This window comes from Lissotriton vulgaris, chromosome 1_1, assembly GCF_964263255.1.
Source record: "Lissotriton vulgaris chromosome 1_1, aLisVul1.2, whole genome shotgun sequence".
Taxonomy (NCBI): domain Eukaryota; kingdom Metazoa; phylum Chordata; class Amphibia; order Caudata; family Salamandridae; genus Lissotriton; species Lissotriton vulgaris.
In genome coordinates this window covers 470,835,640-470,855,695 of record NC_141685.1, presented here as the reverse complement: position 1 = coordinate 470,855,695, position 20,056 = coordinate 470,835,640, and the positions used below count along the sequence as shown (strand labels likewise).

Genomic DNA, 20,056 nt, shown 5'->3' with positions numbered 1-20,056 from the left:
AGCAAATGATGTACAAATGATCAATTGATGACAAGGTTTTAGAAAAAGAAAATGATATTGTAATACTATTCCAAATGCCAAACCAAAAGTTTGAAATAATATGGGAGCCAAACAATAAATATTTTATGGAGCCACCAGTCCCTTTTGCCAACACATCTAAATGTCTAAAAGTTTGGCTTTTAATAATTTTGGAGGAGTTCGTGAATAATTATATATGGAAAACACATTTGAAGCATAGGAGATCTACTTTTGCTGTGAATTTTCTAACATTAATGATGTTAATTATTCCACAAATTACTATTAAATGGTAATAAATGGTACTTTTGAAGACACTGATTTATGAAGCTTCGGGTAGATTTTAGAAACAGTATGCCCTGATATTAAGGGGCCGATTCCGATCTCGATCGGAAGGGCACCGAATCAGGTTTGGCATTAGCAGATCCGATCGGAGGCTGAATTTTCGTCCTAGTCGTACACGGGGCTGGACCTCGAAGTACGATGCGAACAAGTGCAAAATCTCGTTTCCTGGTCCGAACCGCTCCGTACGACTCAGTCACAAGCAAACCGTGGCACGCAATGGAGACGTTTCACAATCGATTCGGACAGCCAGATCGAGTCGGAGCGTCCGGCTCGCAATAGCTCCCAGAGTTGGACTTCGGGGGTCCGCGTCGGACCTCCGTCACCCACAGCCATACGACTCGGACACAGGCATGTATGGTGCGGATGGCACCAACACCTACTCACTGTAGGGGGCACCCTTGCACAAGACATACCCATTCTGTCAATGGGAGCCCATGTACGCGTCGTTCGACCAGCTCCCATTGACTTCTAAGGGAGTCCGACCGAATCAAGTCCAACAGCATACGGCCGCATCGTACTCTCTCGGTCGGACTGCAGGAGTCCTTTCTGACCCAGATGGGAATTGGCCCCAAAATATAATTAAACATAGTTCTAATAAAAAAAAAAGTTTTGGTAATAAGCAAAGCATTTGGAAACTCCCTCTAAACTGGTTTACACAAAAGTTTATATTTGTTTTAATCTAAAAGTTGTATCAAAATTTTTGTTGTAGTTCTGAGAAAGATCAAACCATATCACATTGACAAATACAATATATGCAGAATATTCCAGCTTCAATCCTAGTTTTTGAATCCCTAATATTGTAATCCATTTTAAATGAGGTTTAATACAAAGATTGTACCATAATGATATCATTTTAGAGCAAGCAGTACCCAAACGAAATGCTGAATATAATTCAAGAAGCTGGAATTTAGTTAAGTGGAAAACGTTTGACTATATTCTGCCCATTTTGAACCCACTCATATGAGTATAGGATATCAATTATCTGAAACAATAGGAAGCCCTGCTTAATGATGGAGTCCTCCTGGTATTTGCAAAAGAGCTAGTAATCATATACCTCAATTATCTTATTGTACTTAACTACTGGAATTGTGTTATTTCAATTGATTGTAGATATAACCCTATTCATGTTTTTGTAAAAAGTTAATAGGAACTGTGAAGGAAGCATAGGCTGTATATATTTAGTGCTTGTGGTACAAAAACCATTTTGATAGTTTAAATTCCCCTCCTCTAATGTACGTGAAATAATGACAATTTATCATGTTTCCCCTAATTTTAGAAATCTCATAGTCACAATTTTGTGAGACACTATTCTTAAAAGAATACAATTCCATTAAAATCCGAGCAATGTAATACAATAAATAAATAAAAGAACATCATCAACACAATCAGAAATTTTAACAACTATACACTTAGGGGCTCATTACAATGGCGGAGGGACCGCTACTGCCGGCCCGGCGGTCCCTCCGCCATCTGGCTCACATTTCCCCTGCCACATTAGGATGGTGGGGGGAATTGTTCCACAAGCGTGGCGGGTGCAAAGAGCGCCTGCCTCGCTTCCGCCACAGGCAAACGTAACGATTGCCTGGTGGAGCAGAGAAGGCCGGAATAGGGGGCGGTGCCTCGAAGATCACAATGCTGGCATCTGCCAGCCTTTCCATGGTGGTGGAACCGGGCGTGCTTGCCACGTTTTGCAGGGAAATGCACAACAGGGCCATTTACCATTGCGGCAGGTGCTGCAGCCAGAAGCACGGGCGCAATGTTAAATTGCCAGATGTGACCACCGCGGTGGCGGTCACATCAAAATTTGGGGGTGCGGGACCGTCGCATTGCAGATTGGTGGTCCCGATACTGCTACGATGGCAGGCGGACTCAAGTCCGCCCACCAGGCCCCTTAATACCTAAGCCTTTATTCTCCTCTGAGGTATGATTTAAAAAATGCAGAGGTCCAATGGAAAATAGAAAAGGATGGGAAATAACAAACAACCCTGTTTTGTAGCTATAAATGATATGAAAGATGAGGAGCAATTAGGAAAAGGTTAAACAGAGAGGGCTATAACCATTTTTGCAAAATTAGAAACAAACTAAAGTGCAAGTAAACCAAAAGAAGACTGGAAGGAAGGAAGGAAATGACTCAATTACATGAGAAATAAGCCTGGTTTTATTTACTGAGAATATGTCTTTCATAATTTCCAAATTATCTGTATGATCAATGCTTTTCAATATTTTGTTAGTATATTTATAAAAATGTTTACATATATATCTTATATCAAAGACATGGGATGATAATTAAATATTACTTTAGAATTCTTGCCTGCTTTAGGTAATACTGTTATTATTTATAGGTGTAGCGTCAAGACACTATATCTGTGTTAATACATTCCATAAATAGTTTATAGAGATGTGATATTAGATTGGTAGAAAACATTAAAAAAATTCTACCATTATCTCATCAGGACCGTGTGACTTCCGCGAACTGAGTGGGACATCTTTGAATTGAAGGGTTGAAGCATTAATAATTTCCACAATTTATATAGGCAATTCTAGCAATTGTTGATCAGTCTGCAATAATAGAGGCACATCATAACATTTAAAAAATAAATTATTTTTATCAGAAAGAATTTCTTCCGCTTTATTATATAAAGTAGAGTAATATTTGTAGAAATAATTAATAATATTATAAGTAAATACTAAAGCTTTGACATATTTCCAATGAACTGCATATATATTTTAATGCAGAGGTAATTGGCGTGTAATTTACTTGATGTATTAGAACTCAATAGCATTTTGTTTATAATTAAATAATAATAATCCAGCTCTTTTACTAAGTAATGTTATATTCATAACAGAGTTTCTACAACTTCATTCTATAAGTATTGTCATTAGAGGTAATAAAAAGTCATTCATATTTGATGATTTGTTTTTCTAAAATGGATATTGTAGAGCAAAACTATCTCGTTTCATGAGCCATCAAAGAAATAGTTGCACCAATAATGAGTTGTAGGTGAGGTTACATGTTCTGCTTTAATAGCAGTGTATTCTTTAATATCAACTTAGATTTTATCTTTATTGTCACGCCTAAAAACAATATCCGCAGTCATCCTCTATCTAGAATCAGACAGAAAGTCATCTAATTTGCCAAATGAGGAAATTATGGCATGAAGTGAGATATCAATTTGCCATAATTGGGAACAGAGTTTAAGTGGGAAATATTTCTAGATAATAAAAAATAATTAATTGGAAAATGAGCAGCAAGGGCAAAGGCAGGTACCAACTACCCCTTATGACATTCTAAAGTCAGGACGGTGAGCACAAACATTTACCAAGCTATATCTTTCTGGGGCTTGTCATATTTTATGCACAAAGGAGCTGATGGTGGAAAACAGCATTTTGCACACTGTTTAGACATTTTGCATTACTTCAACAAATATATATTTTTATTTGCACAAAACATAGTCAACAACAATGCTTGTACACTTAGAGCCTCATTTCGATGTCAGTCTGAGTTGATTCCGACTGACACTGTTACGGTCTCGGGACCGACCGACCTCCGGTTGGCGGTTCCAACACCCCAATTACAAAGCAACCGCAAATGGTGCGGTCGCATACTCCCATTCCTGTAAACTGGCTGTAGCACAAGCTACCATAGAGAAATGGGAGATTCTGTTAATGCCTCAAGGTGCCTGCCACGCAGTGCAGGGATTAATCGGGGGCACCGTAGGTGTCCCCTCGGCCCCCAACCAGAGGCCAAAGGAAGTAGGAGGTCCCAAAGTCACTTTCCGACAGGCTTTCCATGTCGGAAAGTCCAGCATGGAAAGCCTGTGAAAAACCGGCATCATGATCCCGATGGCAGAAATGCCCAGGGCCGGCTCTAGGGTGGTGCGATCTATGCCACCACATCAGGCACTGTCTTGAAAACCACCTGCTGTCTCGGTCCTTGCCTCGAGCAATTTTCAGACATTAATAAAAATGTCAAGATTACTCAGGTGATTAATGTTTTTCCTGGAGAGAGACAGAGCTTTGGCTAGTTGAAGTTTGACTCCTCCTAAGTTAGCTCCGAGGGTTAATATGCCTGCTGCTAGAAACGTGTGCCATGCAGATCACAAAGTGCATTTAATGTTAATTGGTCAATAGGTTACTGCTATTGTCAGAGAGATCTTTTTGTTACTTGCAGTTTATAAGTTAAAATCCTCATATAGAACAATGAGCTATTAACTGTCATCAAAGGTCTGCATGCAAACTGCAAGCTTTATATTAGACCTAGATGTTTTTATGCCCGGTCCTTCCTTAACCTAATCTTGCAAAGAGGGTTCATTTGGATAGAAATTAATTATTACTACTAAAGAGACCGCCTAACAATCAGTGTTAAGTTTTAAATTCAGAATTTGTGCTTTTCCAGACCAAGGACTCTTAAACTATACTGCTTACCAGTATGGATGACATGTGACTCCTACATCTTGTAACCCTCTGTCTTATGTAATGTTTCCTATACACTGATTTACATGTGTGATTGGCTCTGTTAAATGTGTGTATTATGTAAAGTGCTCTGACACCTCAAACTGGTATAAGTGGCGCAATAAAACTAAATGAATCTGAAAGACTGGTTTTGGAGATTTGAGGGGCACTGTTTTTTTTAAAAATTATTTTTATTTCATTTTAAACCACCATAAAACAATAAGCACGTCACATTTGATTACAGTCGTGGCAAGACATTTATGCACCATCCACATCATGGAAAACTCCACCCCCTCCCTCTGTCAAGCTATGTAATTCTGCCAGTCCCCAGCAATCATTGATTGTTACATAGGCCCCCCCACATTGTGCGCCCTCCCCATGGTTCTGAAGAACAGGCCCATTGGCCCCCTCGGGAAAAGTACAGCATGGACCCAAGCAGTGGCTGGCTAATCGTCTCTCGGCCCTCCATCAATCCCATAATCCTTTCTCCATTTACCCCATACCCTACGGAACTTTCGCAGGCACCCTCACACTTTGTATGTGACCCTTTCTGCCGCATATACATATCCATCCCCACCTTCCACTCATGAAGCTGGGGAGGTACTGTCACTCCCCAAGTCCGGCCCAGTCTCGTTTTGCTACTACCAGCGCCAACATAGCAAAAATAAGCTGTGGGCGGCCCAAGTCGACGTCTCCAGATATGCCATTAGTATGAATCTGGGGTCTAGGGGTAGTGTTTCACCAGTTCTCTCAATATTAGTTCCCAGTATGTCTGGATGATGGGGCAGCCCCATATAGTATGATAAAAGTCCCCCTGTGGCTGTCCGCATCTTAAGCGATTCGGGTCACTGGCACGGCCCCATGCGATAAAGTCTGGCCCTGTCGTTGTATACTCTGTGTAAAATCTTATATAGGATAAGTCAAAGGCAGGATTTAATAGCCACATCCCTGTGATGCATCAGAGCCGCTTCCCAGTCAATGTTTTCTAACATACCCAGATTCTGCTCCCACGATTCGCTCAACTTCCCCTGTCTGTCTGGCATGTTGTTATTCAGAGTTGGTATGTTAGAGAGACTGCCTTCATGGATACTTGTTCCTGCAATAGGTGCCCCTCCAGCGGTGCATAGTCCGGCAGTGGGGCGGAGACCTAGCTCTCGGCTAACCAAGCATGTCTTAGTTGCGCATATTTAAGGAATTGGAAAAGTGTGTAATCCGAAGTCTGTCGTCAATGCCCAAAAACTTTTGAGTTCTCCCCTGGCCACTACATCTCATATCGTGGAGATTCCTATAGCACCCATCCCCCAAAACCCATAAGTTTGTGGAGCTCCTTCAACCAGGAGCAATGCCAGATTGGTGTCTGCTTTGCTGGTTTGCGTGCCCAACCCAGTATCCTAGTCACCCTATCCCAGACTACCAATGTGACTTGTGTGGTCGGAAGTAGTCGACCCCTACCTCGCCCCAATACAGAAAATATAAGCATCTACGCTGTTGCATGGTCTCTCTCTCTAGTCTGTATGTGGGGTGGCCTGCTTCAGCATGTAGCCATACGTTCACCATTGTCAGGTGTTCAGCCCAATAGTAAGCCTCAATATCTGGCAAGGATATCCCTCCATTATATTGGTTCGGCTGGAGCATAGCCAGCAACACCCTCGGCTGCTTCCCAAGCTACATTAAGGAGCGCAGTTCCGCATCTATCACCCAGAAAGCCTGCCTGGAGAGGGGAAAATACTAATTTTGTAGGGCATATAGATTTGAGGGGCACTGTTAACTGGTGATTGTGAGGGAAACTGTGGCAGAGATGGTCACTGGGGGCACCAACATTGTCACACAGAGCGCCACCAGGGGAAACAACCTTAATACCGAATCCCTAACAACGAGTGGGCTTAACAACGACTCCCAAACAACGACCTGTACCTGAACCACGACCTCCTTAATAACTACTGTATCTGAACAACCTCCTAAACTAGAGGTAAGTGTCAAAAATTAAATAAAAAATTTACAAATATTATTTTTTTTAATTGATTTATACATTTACTTATTTTAATTATGCAGTTGTTATAATAGATTTTGTATAAATTAACCTTGTTAGGCCAGTAGATAGATGGCACTGAAGGTTTGTTTTTCAATGATGCTATTCTGTACTGTGCTCGATGCGACTGTTCACAGTTAAACTTCGAGATCATTCAATTAAGTTTTCATTTCACAGTTGAAGTGGACAGAAAGGGTGGTTTGTTTTATTTGAGTTCATTCTTTAAAAACTGAAAATTTTATGGAGTCTGTTTTTTTAATGTCTGAGAAAAAAGATGATGACCTTATGTTAAATAGTATTTTTCACGTACATAACTCTATAAATTCGTCTGTATTTCTTGAAAATCATTATTTGATAGTAAACTTAAAGTTTCTTTACTATAAATAGTTTTAAATAGAAGTGTTGATTAATTTAAATACATTTTTTTCTTGTTTCAATCTTGCATTGTTTTAAAAGTAGTAATAGATTCGGGTTTATGAGAATACATACATTTTCGTGGTTCAGTAAGTCGTTGTACAATATGTAGTGGTAGGGCTGTGGTCGTTGGTAAGCCTTTGTGGTTTAGGCACTCATTGTTTAAATGGTAGTTGTTTAATCATACATCCCGCCACCAGTGCTAAAGCCAGCCCTGGAAACGCTGTCCTATAGGAATTATGTGTCTGTTCCGACTGGACAACGAGCTCAGGGAGCCTGTCGAAATCCAGCCGAAATGACCAGTCGGTTTCACTTTTGACCGCCTACATTGCAATTAAGTGGTCGGATGTGAAACCCTAGATGTCATCGAAATAGGTCCCTATGTCTACATAAGTTGCAAAAATCCAGGGCTCCCCCCGACATCTCTCATTTGACCTTGCTTGTAGAGTTACTTTCCTCGTGTGCCCCTTCTGTGGAACTATCACAGCACATTCCATCCCCATTGTACAGTCAAAGCTCATCCCTGTTTGCACATTTTGAATATCAATATCAAGTGATGCCATTTGAGTTGTGCAACATTGTTGATGTTTTCCAACACTTCATGGACTATGTATTTGGTGACATTTTAAATCATTTTATACTTATATTTTGTAAGAATGTGGAATATTAGGAGCTGAGGATGCGTACCCTCAGCTCATAATTATACCACAATCACTAATAAGGTCAGGTCAAGTCTCAATAAATTAACCCTTGGTAGTTTGTCAATGAACAGTCAGGTTCCCTTAGGAGACAGGTAAGTGTAAAGCATTTAAATAAAAATAGAGAATAATTTTACCTTTAAAATGACACCAAAATGAAAAAAATTCCAATTTGGGGAATTTTAAAGATTAAATAAAAATAAATGTATTCTAGCATCAAAAAGCATGAAGTGCCACTATCTGGTTGCACTGGACTCTGACAAAGTCAAAGTTTTGGGCCAAACGCAATGGACCATTGGTCACATAGGGTGAGGGATAGGTCCCAATCAAGATTTTACCTTGGCACTTAGTCACTTTCTAGGAGCTTTTCTTACAACGTTGTGCCCGCGGGTTCCTCAAATCCAGAGTTCGCTTCTTCTGGAGCTTTATAACAAACTTTGGCAAATGTTTCCAAACTTTCAGAATTTTTTCTGGGGTGCTTCCTTTGTGTTGAAATGTGTCCAGCAGCACCAGCCAAGGGTTCAGAAGCTCTGGATTGCCTCTTGGGATCTGGGGCTCAACCTCCCACAATGCACCTGGGCAGCCCAGGAAAATTCAATTGCAGCTGGTCAGCTGGAGTAGTCTTCTCTTTGGCTGTTGCAGGTGGCTTCTTCTGGCACCTTTCTCCCTGTTGCTGCTCAGGGAGTCCACTCCTTTTACTTTAAGACAGGCACAGTCCTTTCTTTGGTGGAACTTTGTAAGTGCAGCAGGTGCAGACCTTCTAAGTGCAAGTTTTCTGTGGTGCAGTCCAATGGTCCAGTAGGGTAGCCTTACTTCTTAAGATGTTCCAGGCAGCAATCCGAGGCACTCCTGTAGCTCTGCCATATCTAACCTCCATTTTGGGCTGGCAAGAGGGCGGGCAACCCAATCAATAGTGGTAAAGTTGCCTTCGCCTGCTTTTTTCTTTTGGTAAATGTTTTATTGCATTTAACAACATGGGCTATATGGGCCACACATCATGCCATTTGACACACCACTCTGGGTATGTACATTTATGGATAAGCTGTGAAATATAGAAACTTGACACTTACACGAGGTGTCTAGTCTAAGAACATCTCTGATTCCAATGGTTAAACAGCAAAATGCAGGAAAGTGTGTCCGGTGTGTAGTTGCAGGGTACCTAACTGGGGTGTAGGGTAAAACCAGGAAGGAGGGCAGTAACCGGGGGTGGTGGTGGGGGTGTCTAGTGGGGAAGGTGCTCCTGAGCATGGGTAGGCAACTGATCTGGGCGGAGGCTACATTGGTGTAGACTGGTAGTGTTCCCAGGCTGGAAGCATGCTCAGGTCGAGGGACATCAGGGGGGGACTCTCCGGTCTGAGAAGGGCACATAGGGCTAGGGGGTTGAGGTTGTGACACAAGATGTGGTGCTCTGTGGGTGGGGCAGACCAGATTCAATATGAGGTGTTATCTGTTGCAATTCATGGGGGAGATCATCGTTTCCCATGTGTTGCAGAAAGTGAGTGAGAATGCTGGCCCACTCAGGAGAGGCAGGTCTCCTTTGCCGGTGGCGAACCTCCTTGTAGTGGAGGGCCTCCTCTTCAGCTCTCCTTCACTTTCACATTACTCCCTGTCAAGCTTCTACCAGTGGTACAACCGTGGATCTCCTCTGGAGTGTGAGTGCATGCTTGGCAAAGAGAAGCACCAGAGTGGCGAAGCATGTACCTAAGGCGCATGCTTGTGAAGTAGTGTGGCTCACTGGTTAGAGGCGGCAGACCCGAGAGCAGAGGACGGCCCGTGACCAGGGTTCGATTCCCGGCGCAGCAGGTTTCTGGACCAGGGTCAGCGGACTCGATAATTCTCTCGCCTCGGTGCCCACTCTGATCAGCGATCACACTCGGCAACTCTGGGCATTAGCTTGCCTCATCTTCACTAACGGCCCCACCAGACCGCCGGGGATGCCTGGTCTCACCCTGGAGATACCCATTAAGGGACCATCTCTCAGGGAAGCCAGGAAGGGTTTCGCAGCGGTCGAAGCGCCTTGGGACCCTCTGGGTAAGTAGTGCGCTATATAAATGCCTATACATTACATTACATTACATTACATGCTTCCAATGCATGAACATCAGGTAGTTCCATGACTTCCGATAGTGTGATGTGTATCAATTTCCAGTATCCCAGCCAGGTAGGGGCAGACCATAGCATATGGTTTAAATCTGTGTCCAATGCAGAGCAATATGGGCAGTTGAGTTGCGCCTCGGGAAGAAATGATTTAGTTGTGCAGGGGTCAGGTAGGCCCGATCGAGCATAAAGAACTGTATAGTTTTTAAGCTGACATTTCGAGTAGCAGGCTGGGGGGGAATCCATAATGTCTGGTCCCATTCTATGTCATTCTGTTCACTCCCAAGGTCCTCTTCCTACTTGTTTCGCAGTGCTGTTAAGGGTGTTCCAGTGAGTTCTCAGATGGCCTTGTATGTTCATGGGATCAGTTGGCACCCCTCTCCCATGGTAAGTATAGTCTACAGCACTGGGTGTGAAACTGGCTCCGAATCTTGTGTGCTGCAAAAGACAGGTGTATTGAAGCTGTGTGTGGAAGAAAAACTGCCCTTGTGGGAGGCCATGGTCTACAGTAAGTTGTTCGTAGGTGAGGAGGCGTCTGTTAGAGAACAGGCCCCCTATGGTAACCAGGGAGTGTTCACTCCAGCTGCGTAGTTGCTGGGATGTGTAAAACCCCGGAAAACGATGAGACCACTGAGGGGGAGTGCCGGAGTATATGCAGGGGTTGCCTTGCATGCAATGGTGCAGACGGATTATACAGGCACAGGCTACCAACACCTGCAGCGGCCAGGTGGAAGGGGGTACGATCTTGGAGAGGAAGAAGCCCCGTATTGTGGACAGGGTTAGAGGGCCCAGTCCATAGCTCAACCCTCCCATGTAGCACACAGCTGCCCAACGTGACAGCCACTGTAATGTTGCCTCTAGAAAAAAAGCATTGATGGAGGGAGAACTCAGTCCTCCTCAGACCACCGGGAGTTGTGGTCTTCAGTGCAATTTGGCAGCGTTTGTCACCCCGGAAGAGGACATAGAGCAAAGAGTCAAACTTGCCAAAGAAGGTCTTTGCAGCGATTATTGGGAGGTTCGCAAAACAGTATAGGAGACGGGGGGAATGACCATTTTTGCTAGTGCTATCTTGGCAATGGGGGGCCAGAGGAAGATCCTTCCAGAATTGTACTTGGGATGTGATGCCAGCCAGGGCGGCCCGGAGGTTGTCTTTATATAGGTCCAATGGGGTGTGATAGAGGTGGATTACCAAAAAGTTGATCACCTTCCCACACCAGTGGAGTTTTGTTTCACCAATGATGTGTTTCCGGTGGTGGCTGGTCGGGGCAGACCGGATAGACGCACGACTTTGGCTCGTTCTAACAGAACCTTGTAGCACTTCCAAATTCAATCAGTGAATTGTGCAGTGAGCAAATGTCAGACGGTATGTCCTGTAGGTATAAAAGTACATAGTTTGCATGTAAGGATACCGTGTGTGTCCTATCTGCTAGGGAGATACCCCATGTCTGACCTCCCCTCTCAGCCGGATGACAAGGGGTTCCATGGCCATCACAAAGCGCAGGGGAGAGTGGGCATCCCTGCCCGGTACCTCGTCCTACTGGAAATGATGAAAAGATGAGGTGACCCAATCTTATCCGGATGGTGAGTTTGGAGTAAAGTAGCTTGGTGTAAGCAAGCAAATGGTCACTTACCTCCATGCAGATGAGGAACTGGTGTCATATGGCTTATACTTTCCCAAGTAAAACTGTGTGTTTGTTAAACAAAAGCACTATCTTAACTGTGGAAGACTGATTCCACACACACCGCCAGGATATGTTGGCCAAAGTCCTGATAGCTCACAGTGCACCATCAGTACCCCTAACCTTACAGGGTAACAAATGATTGTGAAACCTCAGAACATGACAACCCTGACTCCCCAAGAAAATTATGGTAACCAATCTAAAACCCTTTTGCTTAGTTACTTATGCATAGTGAAAGAGATACACAAGAAATACACAGTAAAGCATTTCAATATTTATTGAAGCATTGTGATTCTTGAGTAAAATACTTGTGCTGCAATAATCAATGGAAGGAAACAAAATAATGTGATAAGCATTACGAGAATGGTGAAAAAGATACATAGTTCAACCATTTTGCCTACTACAGAGTATATATGTTTGCATACAAGTACTGTCATATACTGTACTCCTCACTAGCGCATCCTAACCTATCATGTCTAGGGTAAATGAATCTGCCAAATCTCTGTAGGGCGATCTAACTTCCTGCTATCTGTGGGTTAGTGTCATGAAGCTTCCCGTACTGGTGCAAAGTTTGACAGCATCCCTTATATGAGGTAACTAGGAATCAGCTGAGCTGGAATTCTGGCATGGATCGAACTCTCAGTGTCAGCAAAATGCTCCTCTGTCTAAACAAAGGCTTAATGTCATATATTTAATAGCATCCTCCATATTACCATGCCAAAGCCCCAGCCAGGCGGCTATACTTCATTCTATTGTGATAGCTCTGTCGTTTAGCGGCCAAAACAAATAACAACATCTTGCGTGAAGAACTTAGCCCTTGTACAGAATGTTCAAGGTGTTTTGATAGAGTGGCTATGAAGTGGTAGTGTAAGCAAAACTGAGTTAGAAGAATTTTATCCTGTATATGCATGCAAACGAATGTGTGTCAAATTTCATCGTGTTTAGGGAGAGAAGGCAACTTAAGAATGTGAGCACGAAAAGTGCTGTTTCCTAACCGGGTCCAATGTCCCCATGTGACACTGGAAATGGTAATCTCATATCAGCTCCCATTCCCATTCCCATTCTCTATCAGGTCGATTCCAAGTTATCTTGACTTTCGTAAAGCCCTTAAGACTTTTCTTTTTTCTCGTGCCTTTTTGCCCTAGACGGTCTTGTCTGCTTCATCTGGGTCTATCCGTCCCTAGCGCCAAGAAACCGCACGGTGATCAAGCGCTTTACAAAACTCTTAACTTCTTCTTCTTCTTCTTCAGCTAACTGAACACCTTCTCAATGTCTAGTATGAGGCAGGCCACGTGAGGGAACCATTGCTGTACCTGACCATGCATGTGAAATAGGCATCTAATGTTCTGTGATATGCTGCGTCCAGTGACAAAGCTGTTCTGATCGGGGTGTGTACGTTTCAGAAGTACTTGCACATATCTACTGGAGAAAATCTTTCCCAGGATCTTGTAGTCTGTCCCAATGATGGCAATAGGCCGGTATGATGGCAATTGGGTGGGATTCCTATCAGGCATGAGAACTGAGACTAAGAGAGATTCCCAGAGGGAAGGGGGCGCTCGCCTATTTGGAGTGCCTCATTATATATCCCTGCAAAACCGGTTGCCAGGCTGGTTGAAAAGGCATTATAGTATTCTAAAGGCAGCCCATCGGGACCTGGAGTTTTGTTCCAAGTGAACTCCTGGATCACTTGTTTCACATTGACCATTGTGATCTTGGCATCCAGAGAGAATCTGATGGCATCGGTGATACACGGGAGGGTGAAGCCTGAGAAGAAGGCATTCGCCTCAGCTAAGTATGCCTCTCAGGGTGCATGATATACAGACGAGTAGTATTCTAAAAATGCATGAAGTATCTGGCCCTTTGAATGGACTGTGACCATTGCAAAACTTAACTCCACCGTCAATGCCCCATACCGGGTTTCTATGGAAACTCGTAAGTTATTGAATGAAGCTAAGGCTCTGTCCAGTTTGTCCGAAGTTGAAAGGAGGAGGGTAGTGTCTAGCAGTGGTGGGTCCAGGATAGTCCAAAAGAAGGTCTCCCGCCTAGGGAGAGGAAAACCCAGCGCACTACTTTAGTAAGACCAGTGGTCTAGTTCATGTTCAGTTTAAACAATAAGTCGTAATCCAAAGAAAGTTATCAAATATCCAGATTTATTCAGGTAGATGTGACGATGTTGAAGTAGATAAAGCACATGTGCTTTATCTACTTCAACATCGTCACATCTACCTGAATAAATCTGGATATTTGATAACTTTCTTTGGATTACGACTTATTGTTTAAACTGAACATGAACTAGACCACTGGTCTTACTAAAGTAGTGCGCTGGGTTTTCCTCTCCTCTGAATATATCTGGATATTTGATAACTTTCTTTGGATTACGACTTATTGTTTAAACTGAACATGAACTAGACCACTAGTCTTACTAAAGTAGTGCGCTGGGTTTTCCTCTCCCTAGGCGGGAGACCTTCTTTTGGATTCTTCTTTTATACACTGCTTGGCTAGACAGTGTTTACTACCCTGCGGCACACGAAAGCTCATTACAAATCTTTATCTTTGGGATCACCTTAGCTGTGCGAGATCCACCTCTCCATACGGGTCCAGGATAGTGGCAGGGTAGGTTCACCACCAAAGGCTTCGGCATGGGTGCAGCCGATCACAGTCTGCCCATCTTTCAGGTGGTCATGGAGTAGTTGAGGCAGGAGCGATAAGGGTGCAGCACAGCAGCAGCCCCAGGAAGAGGAGGTTGCGACCTCGGAAGGGATGAGCGCCTCCTTTGAGCGAGTGTCTGGAGTAGAGGTAGCAATGTCCAGCCTACTGTCTTATAGATGGCAGGGTGGTTGTTCCTGGCTGCCAGGAGTTGGTTCCGGAGGTGATATCCCTGCCTGGATCATGTGACTGTGATTCTCTCCCTGGATCTTCACTGGTAGAGGGCTGGGGGGCAGGGCAGGGCCACCCTTGCAGGCCCTTTAGTAAGGGTGTACTCTCAACAGGGTGGTGGTGTCTCTGTCATGATGGAGAGAGTCCTCATTCAGTCTGCCTCGAGCACCAGGTCCCTAAGCAGCCAAATGCAGTAATCTAGCTAGTCTGGGAGCCTCTGGTGTGCCAACCATGGGTCACTAGGCCAGTCTTACCACATGCGAGGAGTGTTGTGAGCCATGGGGAGGGGAGTACAGCAGTGAGGTCCCCTTGAATACCCCACCCCAACGGTCAGCAGCCATGAGGCCTGTAGAATCAGCATCGCCCACTGTCCAGCATTGAGGTCCAGTCAGAGGCAACATTGGGCTTCGCCAATCAGGGTTGCTTGGGGGTATTTTTGCCCCAAATGCCAGGCCTCCCACCTGGAGCACTAGAAAGCTGTGTCTGCCATCTTGACTTACCAAGCCTCATCCTCTGCCTCTCTCTGTTTCTCTGCTATCACCACTTCCTCCAAAGTGTGCCATATTTCTAACTCAGAGTGCGCTAATCTCCAAAAATAAAATTGGAGAAATTCTCTCCTTGGAGTACGTGTCTGGCTAATCAAACCCACAGGAGTGGCTATCATTCACTACCCTCCCCTTCCAACCCCTCTCTGAATCTAATTAGGGGGCTACCATCTGGCTAGCATCAAGGAAGTGGGGCTGTCTGGGGTCTATGACATCTGTTCTCCTGCCTTTGAATCCACCTTATCTGCTCAGCCCTTTTCCTGTCCCTGGCTTCTCCAGGAAGCAAATCTCCTCCCACCAAATGCTGTATTGTTTAAGCCCCCATGCCTCTTCACACCTACTCAGGGAGCAGCTTGGCTCAGGCTGTCAAAGGCTGGCCAGTTAGAAGAGACCACTATAGGGCTGCTTTAGGTAACTTCAGGATAGTAAGTTCTAAAACGTTTTAGTTGTAATAAATCCGACCGTAGCAAGTTCTTAGATGTATTTTAACTATTATGTTGATACTTTTAATTATGTTGCTGGCTTACTACAATCAAAAGTTAGACTTTATTGAAGTTTAATAAAGCCTTCCCATGTTAACCTATGGGGCTAACAGCACCACAATGGGGAAAAATGACTTTGGCTGTTTTTCCCTACCAGGGCATATAAAACATCTTTTATATGGTGGCTGGTTTTTATAACACTCAACCCTAACCTTGGGGCTCCCAGGGCAGACACTAGGGCTGACTTATATGTAATAAAAAGGTAGTTGTGGACTTTGAAAAGTACTTTAATTCCAAAGTCGACATGGATTCATTTTAAAACTAGCCTGCAAAGCAGGTCTTGCTATAAAATGACACCAGACACCACAGCAGTGCACACTTAAGTGCATTTGGTCTACTGGGTTCTCTAAACCTACATGCCCTACCATGTACTACTGACTTACAGGTAAATTGTCTTGGCCAATTAGAGCAATCGCCATATAGTTTTTAAGAACAGAGCAGTGGCACTGGACCTGGATATCAGAGCCCAGGGAACTTACAGAGTCAGTAATCAACAGTATAAGTCAAGAAATTGGGGTGATCAGATCCAAAAGGATGACTCTCCTACATATATGCTTAGGTGGCATGTTTGTATTCTCCTACGTTCTTGCATAGTCTACTTTGGCGAGGTTACAACAGTATGAACTAACCTGCAAACAAGGAGTCTGCATTTTAAAAGAAAGAAATTGAGCTGGGATTCTGGTGGAATTGCTCTGGTTTCTCAATGGATCCGAAAATGATTTGGGCTATTCTGGAATGGAATGTGCCTCAAATGTTAAGGAAAGTGTGAGTAAATGCCTCTTTTGTGTGGTCATCTCATTTTTTTTGTAGACTGAGATGCTGTTGGTTTTTTAAGCCTGTGCACTGGGGAATTGCTGTTCAGTCCCCAATGTATATGCTTGGATCCCTGAAACATGGTAATACTTGCCAATCCCCAATTAACTTTCCAGTAAGACCATATGTAAAACATTACACCAACACATTGAAAGTTAAATGTCACCTGTGGACTGCAGCACGGATTGTGCATTTCCATAGGCTGACAAGAAGAACATGGCATAGGACCTACCTTTGTAGTCTGACTCCAGCAGCTTTTAAACCTGCAGGCAAACCAGTAAAAATCTCTTTTTTGGCTCGAGGGAAAACGTACTTTTAAATATTGAACAAGTCACACCTAAGAAGACCTTGAATCCCACAAGGTTGGGTACCTGCTATTTAAAAATAGAACATATACTAATTTAATGTTTTTATATTCCTACAGTGACCAGCCTCGAAAAACTATTTTCACAGTTAGAGTTGTAGCTGGTTTTATGAAGAAAAAGCTAAAATATAATTAATGTGTAATTCCTGTAGCTTTGATTTGAAAAAAGCTACAGAGCAGCTGTGGCCACTGAAGGTAAGAGCGGTGGGCTGGGTTGGGGGGGAAGGGAGATTTTGACAGATGACGACAAGGAAAAAGTAATACGTTATTTAATTTTCCTTTGGTGTTGTCTGTCAATCTCCCCCCACGGGCCCCACCGCTCTTACCTGCATGAGCTACTGAGACAGTTCATCCACTGTGTTTATTTATTAAAATCCAAATCAATGGTAATGTTGGGTTTTTGCCAAAAATATAGGAAACATAACTTATAAAAAGTTACTTTTCCTACCTGAAGGGCCTGCTGGCTAATTAGCCTGAAACTGGCTGCTTTGGTCAGGTGATAAATACTGTTCTCAGAGCAGATACCATGACTTAAGCTTGGCAGGATATCTTGGGAAAGGATTATGATCCAGCTTAACCCAAGCAGGGCAATCTAGGAATGTCTATACATTTTACTAACGTAAAAGAGACTAGGAGTAGACCTGGACTTTTGTAAATTAGTAATAATCTCACCCTCAGGAAGAGGGATTTTTTTATCCCAAAGCACACTTTAGCTTCCTGGTGTTAAGTCTTAGTGGTGGAGAGAGACCGCCCCAGAACCAGTTTGGAGTGGTTAAAACAGTCCTGTAACTTTCTATATGTGAATGTCTTGGATTTTGGAACATTCATCCTGTTGTTCACATATCCCAGCTTAAGCCATACATCTTGGATCCATGCCACTGGTAATTATACCAGTGACCTCCAAGTGAGTGCTCTTGGAAAGACACCTAATCAGTCCATGCCCCTTATTAGTCATCCACTTCTTCCAATGATATCCAGACAATCCCACAGCTTCAGAAGGTGGGAGCATAATGTTGTGACAGGCTTGTGTGCTGTTTCTTGAGCCTGTGTCACTCTCCTTTCCAGAGCTGTTCAAGCAGCATCGCTCCAAGCACCTCAGTATGGTCCAATACCGCAAGTCAGATGGACCCACTGTTCGTACCTGATGTGGTTCTGGCTCTGTTGCTGTTGGAAAGTTCACCTCTTCAACAAACAACTGAAGGCAAACAGACAGGAGAGGTTACTTTATCGAGCCATTGAAGGGCGAAGGCCATTACAGCCTTTTCAAGTGGACTAGAGAATAAAAAACAGAAATCCGAGGGGGCGTGGTTTGCACGCCGAGGAAAATGGCGGACCTGCTGTGAGCTCCGTGTTCGATGCGAACCTCCAAAGACAATCCTGAGACTCATTTCCGATATCTCACGCTGTCCGTGACGGGCCCTGCTCCCTGAAGATGCGGTGAACATAAATACCACTTCTTGCTTGTTTCCTGCTCTTCTTCATCAATATAATCGTAGCGGTGAACTTCTCCCCAGGAAAACGCGAGCGGCCGTCATTTTAAGTCGTGGCACTCTCACATCTGTTTTAGCCGATTTTCGTTATAATGCAGTGACAGTAATTATTCTTCAGCACCTCCTTTTTTGTTCTCCAATTTCTACTTCCTTCTAAATAGCATTTGCCCTCAGATATGCCGTTTTTTCTACACATCTGCTGTTATATTGTGGCATTGGAGAAATTTTAGTCTACAAACACAGCACTCTACATTTACTGTTGTTCCAATTTGGAGGTCTACCTATTGACTCTTGCCTAGTGAAGATGTTACCACAATGGCTTTCTTATTATCTTCAAATATAATTTGATTTTCAGCAGTTCCTTTTCACTGGTTGTTACTTGTTATTCTCCACGCACAGTCTCTTCTGATGTCTTCTTTCTAAAAAAGTTGATTAATGAATGCCCCACTGTTACATGCTCATCTGGTTACCAATTTTTCATCATTATGGGGTTTTTCTGACTTACTGGTGGTTATATAGTGATCCTGGAGCAATGTTTCTTCTTCAACAAGTTATAACCTTTTATCTGAGGTGCCAAACTTGAGGTTTAAATTTTCTACGTCATTTGTTGCCATTAACTCTTTTTATCCCTCCAGCTTTTTGGTGATTCCCTTTACAAATCACAATGGCCATCGATTTCCACAATGCTAGATCTTCCTTATCTGGTACGAAACCAAAACAACATAAAGAATGACCCGCCTTCTCCTATTCATTAGTCCCAGAATCCTGTCTTGGACTCTATACTAGATGAAGTACATGGTCTTCAACCTTTTATGTCCACTACCAACGAAAAACTAAAACAGATTGAGGAGAGATGGATCATTATGGAAGGAAAGGTTTTGGAATTGCAACAACTTGTTAGCGACTTACAGGATGTCTCTACAAAAATTCCGTTACTTGAACAGGAAATCCATAAATTAAAACTTCACACTGAGGACCTTGAAAATCGCAATCGTAGAAATAACTTACGCCTTTATGGTCTTCCGGATAATATTGAGGGTCCAAGTATGGTCGCTTTTCTACAGAAATTCCTTCCAGAGCTTCTTGATCTTCCAAACTGGACGAATCCCCTCAATATACAAGAAGCATATCTTCTGGGTCGTCTAAACCCTTCTGCCAATATACCACGTGGAATTATAATGCTCTTCCTAGAATTCATTGAGCTGATGCTTGTTGTGAAGGCAGTAAGACTTAAACCTCGACTTAATTGGTCAGGCCAAAATATCTTTAATTCTCAAGACAACACCAATGCAACAAACGCTTGTCGCAAAGAATTTCTTGCCTTATGTCCTCTGATGAGACATCTCAACATACAATATGGAATCCTACATCCTTGTCTCTGTAAGATTACACATGATGGTCGGCCACGTTCCTTTGATGATCCGGAAAAACTTAAACTTTATCTTCACAACCTTTCACCTAATGGAATGGATACCAATGTTTGACTTTTCTATTCTCTTAGGCTTGTTATCCTGAATCTAACCTACATGCGTTTTAAATGTTTCCTGATTGTTTTTCCGTATTTTGATGAGGTTCTCTTTTTCTCTTCTTCTTTTTTCTTACTATAGTGGTTTGTGTCATCTGGCTTCACTTTGCTCCACTTATCTCGATTTCTTCTGTCTTCACAGATCTGAATGTTATTCTTTAATCTTTTTGC

The 20,056-nt window shown here is 43.2% G+C and overlaps 1 protein-coding gene across 1 annotated transcript in view; it reads right to left on the bottom strand.

Moving 5' to 3' along the window:
- Nucleotides 1–20,056, bottom strand: part of LOC147747365 (interleukin-12 receptor subunit beta-2-like) — a 553,753-nt gene that overhangs the window by 301,770 nt on the left and 231,927 nt on the right. The window lies entirely within an intron of this gene.